General features: G+C 42.4%; 1 protein-coding gene across 4 annotated transcripts in view; it reads right to left on the reverse strand.

Annotated features, from left to right (window-relative positions):
• The window catches only part of TMEM263 (transmembrane protein 263), a 33,073-nt gene extending 18,902 nt beyond the window's left edge, over positions 1–14,171 (reverse strand). Inside the window, exons 1-2 of one of the 4 annotated variants that reach the window (XM_024212954.3) lie at positions 14,081–14,169; positions 7,196–7,244 (exon numbers count right to left, since the gene is read on the reverse strand). The gene's annotated coding sequence lies outside the window, so the exon portion shown is untranslated. Of the gene's footprint in view, positions 1–7,195; positions 7,245–9,026; positions 9,282–14,080 lie in introns of those variants that run through there. The other 3 variants (XM_024212955.2, XM_024212953.2, XM_024212956.2) reach the window with 3 other exon arrangements.
• Between the last annotated feature and the right edge of the window lie 286 nt (positions 14,172–14,457).

The raw sequence follows: 14,457 nt of genomic DNA on the forward strand, positions 1-14,457 counted from the left end.
TAGCAGGGTCCACGAGGTTTAATGCCAGGACTACCTGTTTAAATATATGTACTAATGAACAGAAAAAGGAGGTGACCAGTGAGGCAATAAGTTTCACAAATAATTTGTTGTATTATGGTAGCACCTATCAGTCCCCCAAAAGAATCAGGGTCCCATTGTACCAGGCATGGGTACAAACATGAAATAAAGACAATCATGTCTGCCCCAAAGAGCTCAAACTATACACGTCAGACAAGAAACAACAAAATAGACAGATGGGAGGGGGAGGGGGAGTAGGATAAAGAGGTAACTAAGTGAACAGCTATACAAAGTTTAGGTTAGTCAGCACAAGAAGATAACTGTAAGAATTTCAAATGGACCTGACAAAGGTAGGTGAACATGTAGCAAGTTGGGAGATGAATTTCACATTAGAAATTCCTAAAAATGAAGCATAAAAGAAAAAAGGATAGCAGTATATAAAACAAGAGGTATAGAAAAGGTAAAAAGATGCTTTTATTGTCCTTCATATAATAAAAGAAGGAAAGTATGTTCAGTGAAACTGAATAGCAGCAAATCTGAAACTGATAAGGAAAAAGCTTTTTGGGGGGAAAGCATAGTTAACCTGTGGAACACCCCGCCACCAGGAATCTTTGAAGCAAAGAGCCAAATAGGATTTTTTTAAGTCAGATATTTCTATGGATAATGAGTATCTAGTGCTACATTAGAGAGGGGTAAAACAATATTGTTTTAGTGGGATATATACCATGAAGTATGAGAGTTTAAGACTATCTCTGCCCATTAGTGGATTTGAAGAAGCTTCCCCTGTGAACAGATTATTCCATAATTGTCCACTTCAAGATTTCTTGTCAATTCCCCTGAAGCATCTGATATTGACAAACAGGATACTGGATTAGATGGGCCACTGGTCTGATTTGGTATGGCAATTCTTATTTACTAGTCTACATCTCCCTTTAGGTTATTGGGGTATTTGATCTGAGCCCATTGTAATGGAAAGTTCTTTTAAAAAAGCTATTTTATACATTAATAAAAGGACACTCACCATGATGTGTAGGTGACAAACAAAAGAAAAAAAAAAACAGGAGCTTTCATATTCCTGAAGAAAGTGTACTAGAAAGCAAGTTTTGCATTTTAAAGTAAATACAATAAAGGTTTAAAACTACTACATTGAAGGTTTTGTGTTTTATTTTGTTGTGATACTTCAGTTAAATAATATTGCTATGTTTTATAAAACAGCGGCTGTGTTCTACTTCAGAAGTGACTATTTTTGAGGTAGGTAAATGGATTATTCTAAGCACATATGAGGCAAGATGGAAGGATTATTTTAAGTCATTAAATCACTTGATTTTTAAGAACTGATTTAAATCAGATTGAGACTTTGTAAAACTAATTTGAAGATTTGTGCCATTTCAATTTGAGATTAAAATTCAGGATGAATTACAATATAAAAAGCTGGCGGGCTTTTGTTTTTTTAAATACCACTACTAGTAGGATAGCTTGCTTGAAAGTTAAGAAACAATTACAGGCAAAAGCCAAAAGGAAAATTAAAGCCCTGATCCTGAAAATACTTAAGTAGGTACATAATTTTATTCATAGGAATAATCCTACTGACTTCAGTGGTATTACTCATGTACTTAATTTTAAACATATGCATAAGTGCCTGCAGCCTCGTGCTAAACATTTATTAAAGAAACTATTGGCATAAGATGTTTGTTGCTTCAAAACAAAAATTGACCAAGTGGTTCTAACAATGAAAAGTTGTTTAAACTTTCAATATATTATTAACATAGTTAAGTGTTATTGGGTTTTTGTTTTCTTCAATCACAGGCCAAAATCCTCAAAAATAGGACCGTAAAATTACACTCCTAAGGGAGGGATTTTTCAAGAGCTCCTAATTGACTTTGAAACCAAAGTCCCATTGATTTCAAACTCCAAACCCTGATGGAGTATAGCCTGGTCAAGGTGTTTCAACTTTCTTGATTTGAGGAATTTCAGTGGATCAGAAGATGGTGTTGGTCGCAAATATAGAACAGGCTACATGCTTATCAATTTTGTGTCGCTCTCACAACAAGAATGTGAATGAGACCCTGGACTTTATATACAATGTTACTGGTCTGGACTTTAGTCTGTTTGCACATTATAAATGTGATCAAGTCATGATCACTGGTACCTAAGCTATTATTAATTTTCATAATATAGAATTGCCCCATAGTGGATACAACACTTTTTGAGTTAGGAAATTGTATTTTTAAATTCGGAGGATGTTTTAATACTGGCTGAATGAGGCCTCCAGCATATGTCACTCAAAGTTAAGTCCCCCATAATCACGCAACATTTTTTCCTACACATTATAGATAGGCACAGAAGGATGTTTTACACTTAGTTCTTTTGTTCCCTAGTTGTTGGTAGGATTTCGGATCTACTAAGAAGTTTTCACACTTAAACGCTTAACTCAGACTCACAGACTTAAAAGCCAGAAGATATCATCACAATCATCTAGTCTGACCTCCTGCACATTATAGGCCACAGAACCTCCCCACCCACTCCTGTAATAGACCCATAACCTCTGGCTGAGTTACTGAAGTCCTCAAATCGTGATTTAAAGACTTCAACTCTACTGTAAGAAACAAGTCCAGGGTCTCATTCACATCCTTATTGTTAGAACAATGCACACGCACCATGCCTTTAAAAGGGCCAATTTCACAAAGCTGAAAACAATTATGTCCCAAATCAGCTAGAAGGAAGAAATTAATCAGAAAAATGTAAATGCTACTTGTGAATTATTTAAGAACACTTTACTAGATGCCCCAAACAAAAAAAAACGAGGACGGCTGTACTGGTTAGAAAACCAACATGGTTTAGAGGGCAATTAAAAAAAAGCGGGGGGGAAGTTGATAGTAATGAATATAAATCTGAAGCTAGGAATTGCAGAAAATCGATTCAGGAAGCAAAGGGACACAAGGGGAAAATCTATGGCCAAAGTTAAGGAGTTGTTTAAGTATATTAAGAACAAAAAGAATCCTAACAATGGTATTGGTCCATTACTAGAAGGAAACAGTAGTGATCAATAATAATGCAGCAAAGGCACATGTGTTCAATAAATATTTCTGTTCTGTATTTTGGGAAAAAACAAGGATGTAGTCATATCATGATAACACTTTCCATTCCACTAGTATCTCAGGAGCATGTTAAACAGCTGCTACTAAAGCTAGACATTTATGTCAGCAGGTCCAGATAATCTGCATTCAAGAGTTTTAAAAGGCCTGGCAAAGAAGCCTGCTGGACCATTAATGCTGATTTTCAATAAGTCTGAGAACACTGGGGAAGTTCCAGAAGACTGGAAGTAAGCTAATGTTGTGCCAGTACTCAAAAAGGTTAAACTGGATGACCCAAGTAATTATAGGCTTGTCAGTCTGACATCAATCCTGTGCATGATAATGGAGTGGCTGATGCAGGACTTTAATTAAAGGAGGGTAACATAATTAAGGCCAATCGACATGGGTTTATGGAAAGCAGATCCTGTCTAACTTGTTTTTCTTTTCTTTTTTTATGAGACTACAAGTTTGGTTGATAAATGTAACAGTGTTGAGATAATACACCTAGACTTCTGTAAGGCATTTGACTTGGTACCACATGACTTTTGATTAAAAACCTAAAAAGATATAATTAACATGGATTAAGTGGATTAAAAGCTGCTATAGATCTCAAAATGCAACTGTAAACAGGAAATCATCATTGATACAAAATCATCACTGATACAAATTTGCAGATGACTGAAAAAATGGGGGAAATGAAAGGACAGGTCACTGATACAGAGTGATCTGGATTGCTTGGTAAGCTGGGCTCAAGCAAGCAATATGCGTTTTGATACATGTAAATGTATACTTCTAGGTATCAAGAATGTAGGCCATATTTACAGGATGGGGAACTCTATCCTGGGAAGATTTGGGGGTCATGGTGGATAATCAGCTGAACGCGAGTTCCCAGTGCAACACATTGGTCAAAAGGGCTAATGTGATCCTTGAATGCACACAAAGAGGAATATTGAGAAGCAATAGAGAGGTTATTTTACCTCTGTATTTACCACTGGTCCAACTGTTGCTGGAATACTATGTCCAGTTCTGGTGTCCAGAGTTCAAGAAGGATGTTGATAAATTGGAGAGGGTTCAAAGAAGAGCCACGAGAATAATTAAAGGATTAGAAAACATGCCTTGTAGTAATAGATTGAGTTCCTTAAATCTATTTAGTTGAACAAAGAGAAGGTTAAAGGGTGAGTTGATTATAGTCCACACGTATCTACATGGGGAACAACTACTTGATAAATGGAATCTTCATTCTAGCAGAGAAAGGTCTAACACGATCCAATGGCTGGAAGTTGAAGCTAAACAAATTCAGACTGGGAATAAGGTGTACATTTTAATAGTGAGGGTAATTAACCACTGGAAAGGTTGTGGTGGACTCTCCATCACTGGCAATTTAAAAATTAAGACTTTAGGAATTATTTTGGAGAAGTTCTATGGCCTGTGTAATACAGGAGGTCAAAACAGATCACAGTGGACTCTTCTAGCTTTGGAATCTACAAATCCAATTTAACAATTAAGACTAAAATCGGAAGTAAAGCATTAGCAACATGTAAATAAAAATCTGGTTTAAATAAAGAAAAATCAATTTTATTAATCAATTTTATCCATCCTGATATATGACTTAACATTCATAATTAAAGTAGCAAGTTATGTATTGAAAGCCTCCATTTTCCGATCAATTTTTCCAAAAAGTTGTCTTTGGTGGGCTGAAATTTTGCTAAACATATTATTAGACTGAAATTTTCCTAACAGACTTATTTTTTGGTAAATGTGTAGAAAATCCATTCAGCTCTTTTTGAGTTATTGGGTCAGGAAATTTCTTTCTGAAAAAAATACAAATGTTTGTACATGGCTACTTCAAAAGATGGGTAGATCTCAATAAGAAATACTGTAAGACAGGGATTGGCAACCTTTGGCACGTGGCCCATCAGGGAAAGCAGCTGGCGGGCCGGTTTACCTGCAGCGTCCACAGGTTCAGCCAATCACAGCTCCCACTGGCCACGATTCACCGTCCCAGGCCAATGGGGGCTGTGGAAAGCAGCGGCCAGCACATCCCTCAGCCCGCGCCACTTCCCGCAGCCCCCATTGGCCTGGGACGGCGAACCACGGCCAGTGGGAGCTGCAATCGGCCAAACCTGTGGATGCTGCAGGTAAACAAACTGACACGGCCCGCCAGCGGCTTTCCCTGATGGGCCATGTGCCAAAAATTGCCAATCCCTGCTGTAGGATGAAAACAGTAAATTATGTAGTTAAGCAATCAAAAAGTGGGGTTTTGCTTAAGTACAAAATAAACTGCTGTTTTAAGTTGCAGAACTATGAAGTTATGCAAAAAAGCCATGCAACTATATTATTATGTAGGTATTTTCAGAGCAGATAACTACACAGCTCTAAGATGCCTCAGCTAGAGGTTGTTGGTTCTCTTTTTATGACTTCAAAGAAAAAAAAAGTGCAGAAATGTACAATATGGAAACAGAGTTGCATGTTTCACAAAAGACAGGAACTATGTAAATTAGAATTCCTGTATCAATGTTAACTCATCTACGTTGCAGATATTCAGTACTTTTGATTAACCAAGAGTAGGGAATACATATGGGCTATTCTCAAAGGGGGGAGGGGGAAGAGTTACTTACCACAGTAAACAGTGGTTCTTGGAAAGGATGGCCCATATGGAACCCCATGTCTCAAATTAAGGATTCCTATGTTGGTGAAAGAAACTGGAGGGTGGTTGGAGGGACAAGGTGGGCCCATCTGGGTTTTAAAGGACACTGCTTGCTAGAAGTTGTTGATTTTGTATAGGATTCTTGCATCAGACTGTGCAGGTTGGACAAAATACAGTGAGTGAGACAGCTATTGAATATTTATTTTTATCCTCACTGTTCAATGAGTGAATCTGTCTCATTCACTGTATGCTAGCCAACCCGTGCATTTAAAGAGCTCTGAAACCTGGCCTCATTTATTACACAGAGTGTAATATGTCCACAGAAAAATGTTAAAAATGTATCCTCAACTACAATATAAATCCAGATTTATGTGGATAATTGCAGACAGAATGTAGCCAAAAATAAAGATTTCTGTGAATTTTTGCCTCATTCCCCCTGCACCATCCAACCTGTATACTAAGTGAGACAGAAACATAAGACAGTATGAATTAATGTAGCTAAGAGGCTCATCATAAAGCGTATGCACAAGCAGCAAAGTTAAAGTTGTATGAGGAACCTGAATTTTGGTACTTCTTGATTTTTCAGTGTAACTCTGCAACCTTACCATACTTGAAATTCACATGATTGAACGTAGTTTTTGGATGGAAAACAAGTTCTTAGAATACACGAGATCCAGGGCTCTTGCCTTATTGAGAGTGTAAGACCCTACCTCATTTAATTCACATTACTAGATCATACAGAATGAGACACGGTTTCTATGAAGCACTGCCTCATTGCATACATTCTGAGAGTGTGCATATACACCTGCACATGCAAGGTGGTATTTTTCTTTCTATTTCCTCTCACATGTGCACAATGCTAATAAAACATAGGGAGATCATTAGTTTAAAAGCTTACTGCATGTTAAAACCCAGTGCACATGTCAAGTCCAGTTTTTAAACCCTCAACTTAGTGAAAATCCATTTTGGTTTGACCAAGAGGTACATCTCCAACGTAGGGTCTCTGTTTCTGCCTAAACCTTTGAGGTACTAGAGCCATTCAAAACAGGAATTGTAGTTTCTCTTCTTTAACATACAGGCAGAAGTATTTATCACTCTCCACATTAAAAAAAAAATGGCTGAAAAGGTTTTGACTTATCTTTCAAAAACCCTCATTCTCGCAGACAAAAGCTATGGAAAGTTTCAGCCCAAAAGATGAAAGTTTTACAGAATTACTGAAAAAAATAAAAAGTTCTTTAGAACAAAAAATGAACATGGGTAGGCAACCGTATGCACAGGAGTTACTACAGGTGCCAAATACAAGAGTCTACTCAGGATGTACAAAATGATAAAATTAACACTGCTGTAGGTACCTGAACAAAAACAGAAAGTGTTAGAAAATGCTAAGATTAGTTGTGTAACCTTCATGTGCATTAATACAGTTATTGCACTGAATAAAACAAAGGTTATCACTTACCAAATATATTACTTCATTCGGCAGTTTCCACAATAATATTCTATATAAACTTAAGAGAAAGTAACATTTTTAAATTACATCTTACAGAGCAGTGTTTCCAAAGTGATCTGCTTACTTGTGTCATTCTGCCATGCATTTGTGGACCTCTCACTATACACCCTCTCCCCAAAAACAATATCATAAGGACACCCAAGTACTAAAGGAAGGAACCAACATTTCACAAGCTTTATTTCACCTCTAACGTCTGTAGTCTTGGGCAATGGGAATAATGTCCACCTTCTCCACATAGTGTCATGTGCAAGGCTTGGGAACTAGGTGTCAAGATGGAAACTTTCCTTAACAAGCTGGGGGTCTTAAACCAGCAATTTGTGCAGAATTTTAGCTTTTCATTTAAGAGAGAGTTTGGTTTCTAGTTGTTACGGTTTAGATTACCTTCCATACATGAACTAATGCAGCACTATCTTTCTGAGTTTGCAGACAAAACACCCCCAGTGTTTCCACAGCTAGGTGTCCCAAGCAGCAGCGTGAAATCTACATAACTGGTTTGTTTCAATGATGCTATTCAGAACCCTGTGGGAAGGAGTGAAACTGACAAGAAGCAGGTCAATTTTACTTTGGTACTGCTGCTTGGAAAGATTATGAGAAGCGGCTGCAGCAGACACTGGAACTATTTACCTGGGAAAAATGCTCCAAACCAACCAATTACCATGTCAGGCTTACCATCCCCCTATATGCTCCCAAACAGTAAGGAGCAATAGTGGGCACCTTGCAGCCCGACAGGGCAAGCCGCTGGCGGTCCACCAGATCGTTTGTTTACATTTTCGTGGCTGTGGTTTGCCATTCTTGGCCAATAGGATCTGCAGGAAGTGGTGCAAGCCTGTCCGCCACTTCCCGCAGCTCTCATTGGCCGGGAACAGCAAACCACGGCCACTGGGAGCTGCAGGCCCTCGTGCAAATGTAAACAAATGTCTGGCGGCCCGCCAGCGGCTTGCCCTGACGGGCCGTGTGTGGCCCACAGGCTGCAGGTTGCCCACCACTGGTCAGGAGGCTTGGAGATTGAGGTCATGAGGAAAGAGTTCCTCCTCCTTTCCAGCAAACATAGGAGACTTCAAAATGTATCAGACACCTACTAGCCATAGGCGGATACAAAAGGTGCAGCCCCCAAAACAAGATGCAAGGAACTGCACCTTAGAAAGAATCCTAGCACTTTCTACTACAGCATAAGTGTGGGATAAGAAGGGAGATTGGAAGGAAAGCCTTCCCACTAAGGTTCTCATCAGGGTATTGTTCCCATGTTGATTACCCCAACTACTAATTCCCTACTTTAAACCTTAGTGCTAAGTGTTACGGTTAGAAATGCTAAATCTTCCTCGGCACGCCCAGGGGTTTCCATGTCCAGCAGACACCTGAGGATACCATCGCGGAAATCCTATGAGATGTGGCCAGGATCAACTCCTCCCTACTGGCACCATGGCAGAAGATCAATGCCTTGAACACCTTCCTGTTCGCCCGTATTTCATTCATTCTGAGGGGATCTGCTGTGGCGAAGGTACCTCTTAACAAGGCAGACACCGCCACCAGACAATTGGTGAAGAAATGGATGTTTCTTTCCCAGAGGGCCAGCAATGAACTGGTGTACATCTCACACAGGCAGGGCGGCGCCAAAGTCCCTCGAATAGGTGATCTGTGTGACGTTGCGGTGATCACTCACACCTTCTGCCTTCTGACATACCCGGACACCACGGTAAGGAAAATCACAGAAAGTGCTATGCAGGATGCCATCAAGAAATGAATCGCAAGGACCCCCTTCAACCAAGATGTCACCACGTACCTGAATGGCTCCCTGGAAGAAGAATTTGGAAGAGAGGGAGGAGACGTTGCTTCGCTCTGGACTCATGCCCGCAATGCTACGCGATGACAGGGGAAGCGTATCGGCTGCCACTGGACGTGGTACAAGGAACGCCAGGAGCTGGGAGTCCTGGTGCCACAGGTGAAGAATACAGATCATACCATCATCACTCCGAGAGCTAGAACCATGCTGGAGAGGACCTTGAAGGATGCCATCTGCTGCCAATACGTGGAAAACCTGAAACGGAAGCCGGAGCAGGGCAAGGCATTCGAGGGGACGTGCAAGTGGGACGCCAGCAACCACTTCCTCCACGGGGGCAGCTTCACCCGATTTGCCGACTGGAGGTTCATCCACAGGGCCTGGCTCAACTGCGTCCCGCTGAACGAAGCTGTCCGCCACGGGAATCGGGACAAGCAATGCAGGAAATGCGGCTACGCTAACGATATGCTACCCCACGTCCTGTGCAGCTGCAAGCCCCATTCCAGAGCCTGGCAGCTGCAACACAATGCCATCCAAGATCACCTGGCCAGAGCCATCCCGCCGCCCATGGGGAAGGTTGCCGTAAACTCTGCCATCCCTGGAAACGACAGCCAACTGTGACCAGACATCGTCATCACCAACGAGGACCGGAAGAAGATCATCATGGTGGACATCACAGTGCCCTTCGAGAACAGGACCACGGCCTTCCACGATGCCCAAGCTCGAAAGGTAGAGAAATATGCCCCTCTGGCCGAAACCTTGAGAGCTAAGGGTTACCAGGTTCAGACACACACACACTGATCGTCGGAGCCTTGGGCGCATGGAACCCCGGTAACGAGCGAGTGCTGAGAGAATAAGGAATCGGTCAACACTACACTCGGCTGATGCGGCAACTCATGATGTCGGATGCCATCAGGTGGTCGAGGGACATCTACATAGAACACATCACCGGACATCGACAATACCAGGAGAGATGAGCTGGAGTTCCGATGAGAAGCGCAGTCAGGAAAGTAACTGAAATACTTTCCTCATGGATTGTATTGTCTAAAGGGACAACCTTCTAATATCTAAACTGTATTGTTAAATCTATTCACCTAAATTTGGGTTATTGCTGATTATGTACTCTATGTATCATACGAGTTTTAAAAACAAACTTTGTATTTGTGGATAATCTAAGTACTATACCCAGATGCACAGACACTCTATTCTCAACCTATTATATAATTTTTTAACATTAGCTTTCATAAAAAAAATAAATATGTTCTTATTAGTTCAGCATCCACCCAGACACGCTGTAGGTCATGCTACTTTCCAGGAGAGGGGCATGTCTTGTTTTTGCTGCCCCTCTCAAGAAATCTATTTCAGTTAATTTAGGTGACTGGTCTGAAGTTTGTTGGGTTTCTGAAACAAGAGACAATGCATCAACAGCATCATACACTCAGCCAGAAATGCATTAAGGACACAACAGTGTGCCCAGTGTTAGTATTATGGAGAAACAGGACTCCTATTTAAAACCCAATTTTCAAGCCTCTCTAAAATCTACACACACAGTGAGATCAGCCTGAGAACTGACATACCATTTCTGGGGCCAGGGCCAGGGTGCAGTTTGCAGGGCAAATTTGAGGTCAGTTGATCAAAGTGTACCTGAGATACAGACCCTCCTCCACATGAGCAGCTTTAAATTGTAAATCTTTTTGTAAACTTTTTTTGGTGCAGAAAGAGAGAAGAAAGGAAGGAGTAATCAAACAAAAAATATATTATATCCCTGGACTGTGATCTAGTATCCAGCAACAGGCTTAAGCTCCAGAAGTAGAGCAAAAAAAATACTGGATGTTCTTTGGTTCTAGAGATGAGCTATTCCTGTATCAATGCTGAAGTGGGGAGGTGCCAGTTGCGAACAAGACCACCACCAAAGAAAGAACAGTACCAACTAAAAGCAGGCTCATTGAGGAAGTTTGGAGGAGCCAGCCCAGTTAGCGAGCAATCTACTACATTAAAAAAATAAAACATGTTAGAAGTCTGAAAGTGCAGAGTCAAGGTAACATTTGTCCCACACAATACCAACCTTAACTCATTCCCTGTAGTAATGCCAAGAAGAACTGGGAACATTGCAATACCTAACCCTAATAGAACTTGAAATTTTCTCTACACCCATAACAATCTGAAATCAGAACTCCTTACTTATGTACTCCAATGGACCCTCAATATGCTATAGACAGCATCACTGCTCTGGAGAGTACTTGCTGCTGGTAGACAGAGATCACAATGCAGAAAAAGGTTTAGGGAGGTGCAAAGTACTGAATTAAATGGGGCAGAGCTAAGGTTATGCAAAGTGACCTTCACTCTACATTTGCTTGTTTTCCAACATGTGTATTTTGGAAATTAAACTCATGGTAAGGAAAGTGGCCTGTCCCCCACTATCTAACATCTCTCATCCACTACCAAGATGTTATCTCCCATCTCCACTTTGCCAGTGAAGTCAGCCTTCATTGCCTACTTTAAGTTTTCCAAATGAGCACTTTTGTGCTGTCTCTTATGCCTGAGATGAGTTCCTTGTCTTCTTGCAAATTCCTCATTACATTTCCTTTGCTAGGATACCTAAAAAAAAATTAAAACTTGACTATTCTTGTCTTATACTTAGATTGTAGGCTCTTTGGATCAGGGACCTTCTTTTTGTTAAGAATTTGTACAGCGTCTAGTACAACGGAGTCTAGGTTGATGACATAGGTTCCTAGGCTCTACCGCTATACCAATATGAACTCTGAGTGCCTACAACCTTGACTTAATGGCAACAAAGGGTTTTGGCTTTTTACATATGAATTTGTTCTTGTGACAGACAAGTAAACAAGTGTTTACTGGGTAGCCTTAGACGTTGGTATATATAAGCTAATGTTAATTTGTGCATTTAAATTACCTTCCCACTTACAAAATTCTACTGTACTTCTATCCTTCCTCAAAGGGAGATTTATGAAAATGCATAGCTTCTTTCAGAAGAATTTCCATTCAGTGAGCTATGCTTCAATAGTAAGTATTTCAGTTTAAAGCTAAAGGTAAAAAAATAAACTTGTAGTAACTCAGCAATGCTATACACATTCTGCAATTGTTTTCTATATGAAATCTACCATATCTTCATTCGTAGGGCTGCAAGTGAGAGCTTTAACAAACAAGTGCAGGGACCTGCCCAACAATATTTGCACAGAGATTGTCTATTAGCTTAGTGCAACCATCACAGCTAGTGGTGTGGTTATAAAATAATGAGTTTATTTTCAGGCTACACCACGTAGGTAGCTGTATTAAGTCAATAATGACCAAGTTTAAGTAATGAACTATTTGCATACAATTTGTGGAACCTTATTCACATCTATTTTGCCATAACAGCCTATTTAGAAGACAATGCAACTTACTATGGGGAACACTGGTAAAAACTCATTTTATCTCTCTAAGTGGTCTCACACCACACCCAGAAGGTGTGTTGGTTACATACTTCCCCTAGCAGAGGAAGCGCATCCCGAGCTTCAGCACTTCCGCTTCAGACACTTCCCAGTTGGTAAAAACTGTGGCAAGTGTTTAATATTTTTACATTACGACTGTATCCCAAAACAATTCTGAATTGATAAAGGATAGCGCAAACAAAGAAAGAAAGAGGAATGATCAAGGAAGAAAAGATTTTCAGATGAAATTGTGAGAGAATAGCTGAAGCAGAGAGATAAAGAAAAAGAGTAATAGCTGCAGAGAAGGCTTTCACACCAACTGTTGCAATAAATAAAATTCTATGGAAGAGTGGAGCAAGGGTCAGCACCAGACAAGCTGAAAGGGAAGAGAATAAAGCCAGATCCTTGAGCTAGCCTGAAGTCCATGGAGAAATTAAGAACCCAGGCACTTTTGAGCTGGATCCTGAAGTTAATTGAGAACTAGAGGAATCCAAGGCTGTAATGCAGCCCAATTTCTTTCAATTTGCAAACACAGGTAACACCACTGTGACATTAATTCATACATTAAAATGTTACAGACTCTCCAGTGAACCAAGGAGTATTGTTTTGAAGTAAAATCCTGCTCCATCCCCTGGTGTTTTTCCTCCTCCATTTTATATTTGGAAATCTCCTAAATCAGATTTTAGGACAAAGAACATATAAGCAAATTTCCACATAAGTTGTGAGAAGACAGTTTATCATTTCTCTATTTTGAGTAAGCTCTGGGCACTTCTGGCCCAATGTAGCCAGCTGTCAGATGGGGCCTGAAAACAAACTTGAGTGACATTATAACCACTGCCTTTGTAACTGCAGTTCCTTTCAATGGGGACCCTGAAGCCAGAGAGAGAACTTTTTTGGACAGCAGGAATGACGTGGCAGGAGAGGCAGTGATTTAACCTGGAGTCTCTGCCACAGGCTGCCTGGACTCCTTCTTTGCCCCCACCCCCTTCTTCTCTTCCACGTTGTACACAACCTTCGGCTCCAGACACAAAGTGTGAACACCTCCCTCCCCTGCCAGATTGCACAGAAGGCCGAATTCTGCTCTCACTTACACTTGGCCAAGCCCCTACTTTGGGGGGGGGGGGTCAGACGCAACTAACGCCCCCAAAGCAGCTGATGCTAACTTCCCTGGGGGGGGGGGTGTTAAGGAGCGATGTGCGTGTACTACAGCTAGACACATCACACCCACCGCTTCCTTTCTGCAGCACGGAGGGCAGCAGAGTCACCCCCTAAGGCACAACGAGGCCCAAGGAAGAGAGAGACAGAGCAAGAGGAGCCCCGGGGCAGGTTACACATGGAGGGGGCCCCGGGCAGGACTTTCCTTTGTGCCCTCTCCCACCCCCCGCCCGGGCTGGTTGCTCGGGGCGGCTCTGCCCCCGGCAGGCTCCCTCTCACCAAGCAGGGCCCCAGGGGGGGGGTCCAGCCAGAGACACCCCTCCCCACTGTCGTGACACAGCCCCCCCCCGGGCTAATGGGAATCCAGCTCCTCTCGCGACACGCGAGAACGGGCCCCCGCCAGCGCTGCCCAGCTCCCCGCGACCCGGCGCCCGCCGAGCAGCCAGGCTGCTCCGACCCCGCGCCACTCACCCGCCGGCTGCAGCCCGCTCCCTGCCCGGCGCAGACTTTACTCTCCTGCGCCGCGGCTCTGCGGCTGCTGCTGCCGACGTGGCGCCCTACGCTGCCCGCCCCGTCCGCCCCGCAGACCCCGCCCTAGCCCGGCCCCCACCCCCCGGAGGGGCGCGCAGGCGCCGGCTCCCCGCCTGCCTCCATGTGTCGTCCGGGGCCGGGCAGGGGTACGGCCCTCACCCTTCAGGAGCTGACTGGTTGTGCAGGGCGATGGGCCCTAGCCCCTCCTCACACGGCCCTGCTGGGGGGAAGGTCGGGGGTGGAAGACCAGCCAAACTATGGACTGTTCCCCTCTCCCTACGTCCCTCCCCCAAACTCCTGCTCTTAGAGTGCTGTGG

This window comes from Terrapene carolina, unplaced genomic scaffold (genome assembly GCF_002925995.2).
Source record: "Terrapene carolina triunguis isolate 2854851 unplaced genomic scaffold, T_m_triunguis-2.0 Scaffold247, whole genome shotgun sequence".
Lineage (NCBI taxonomy): Eukaryota > Metazoa > Chordata > Testudines > Emydidae > Terrapene > Terrapene triunguis.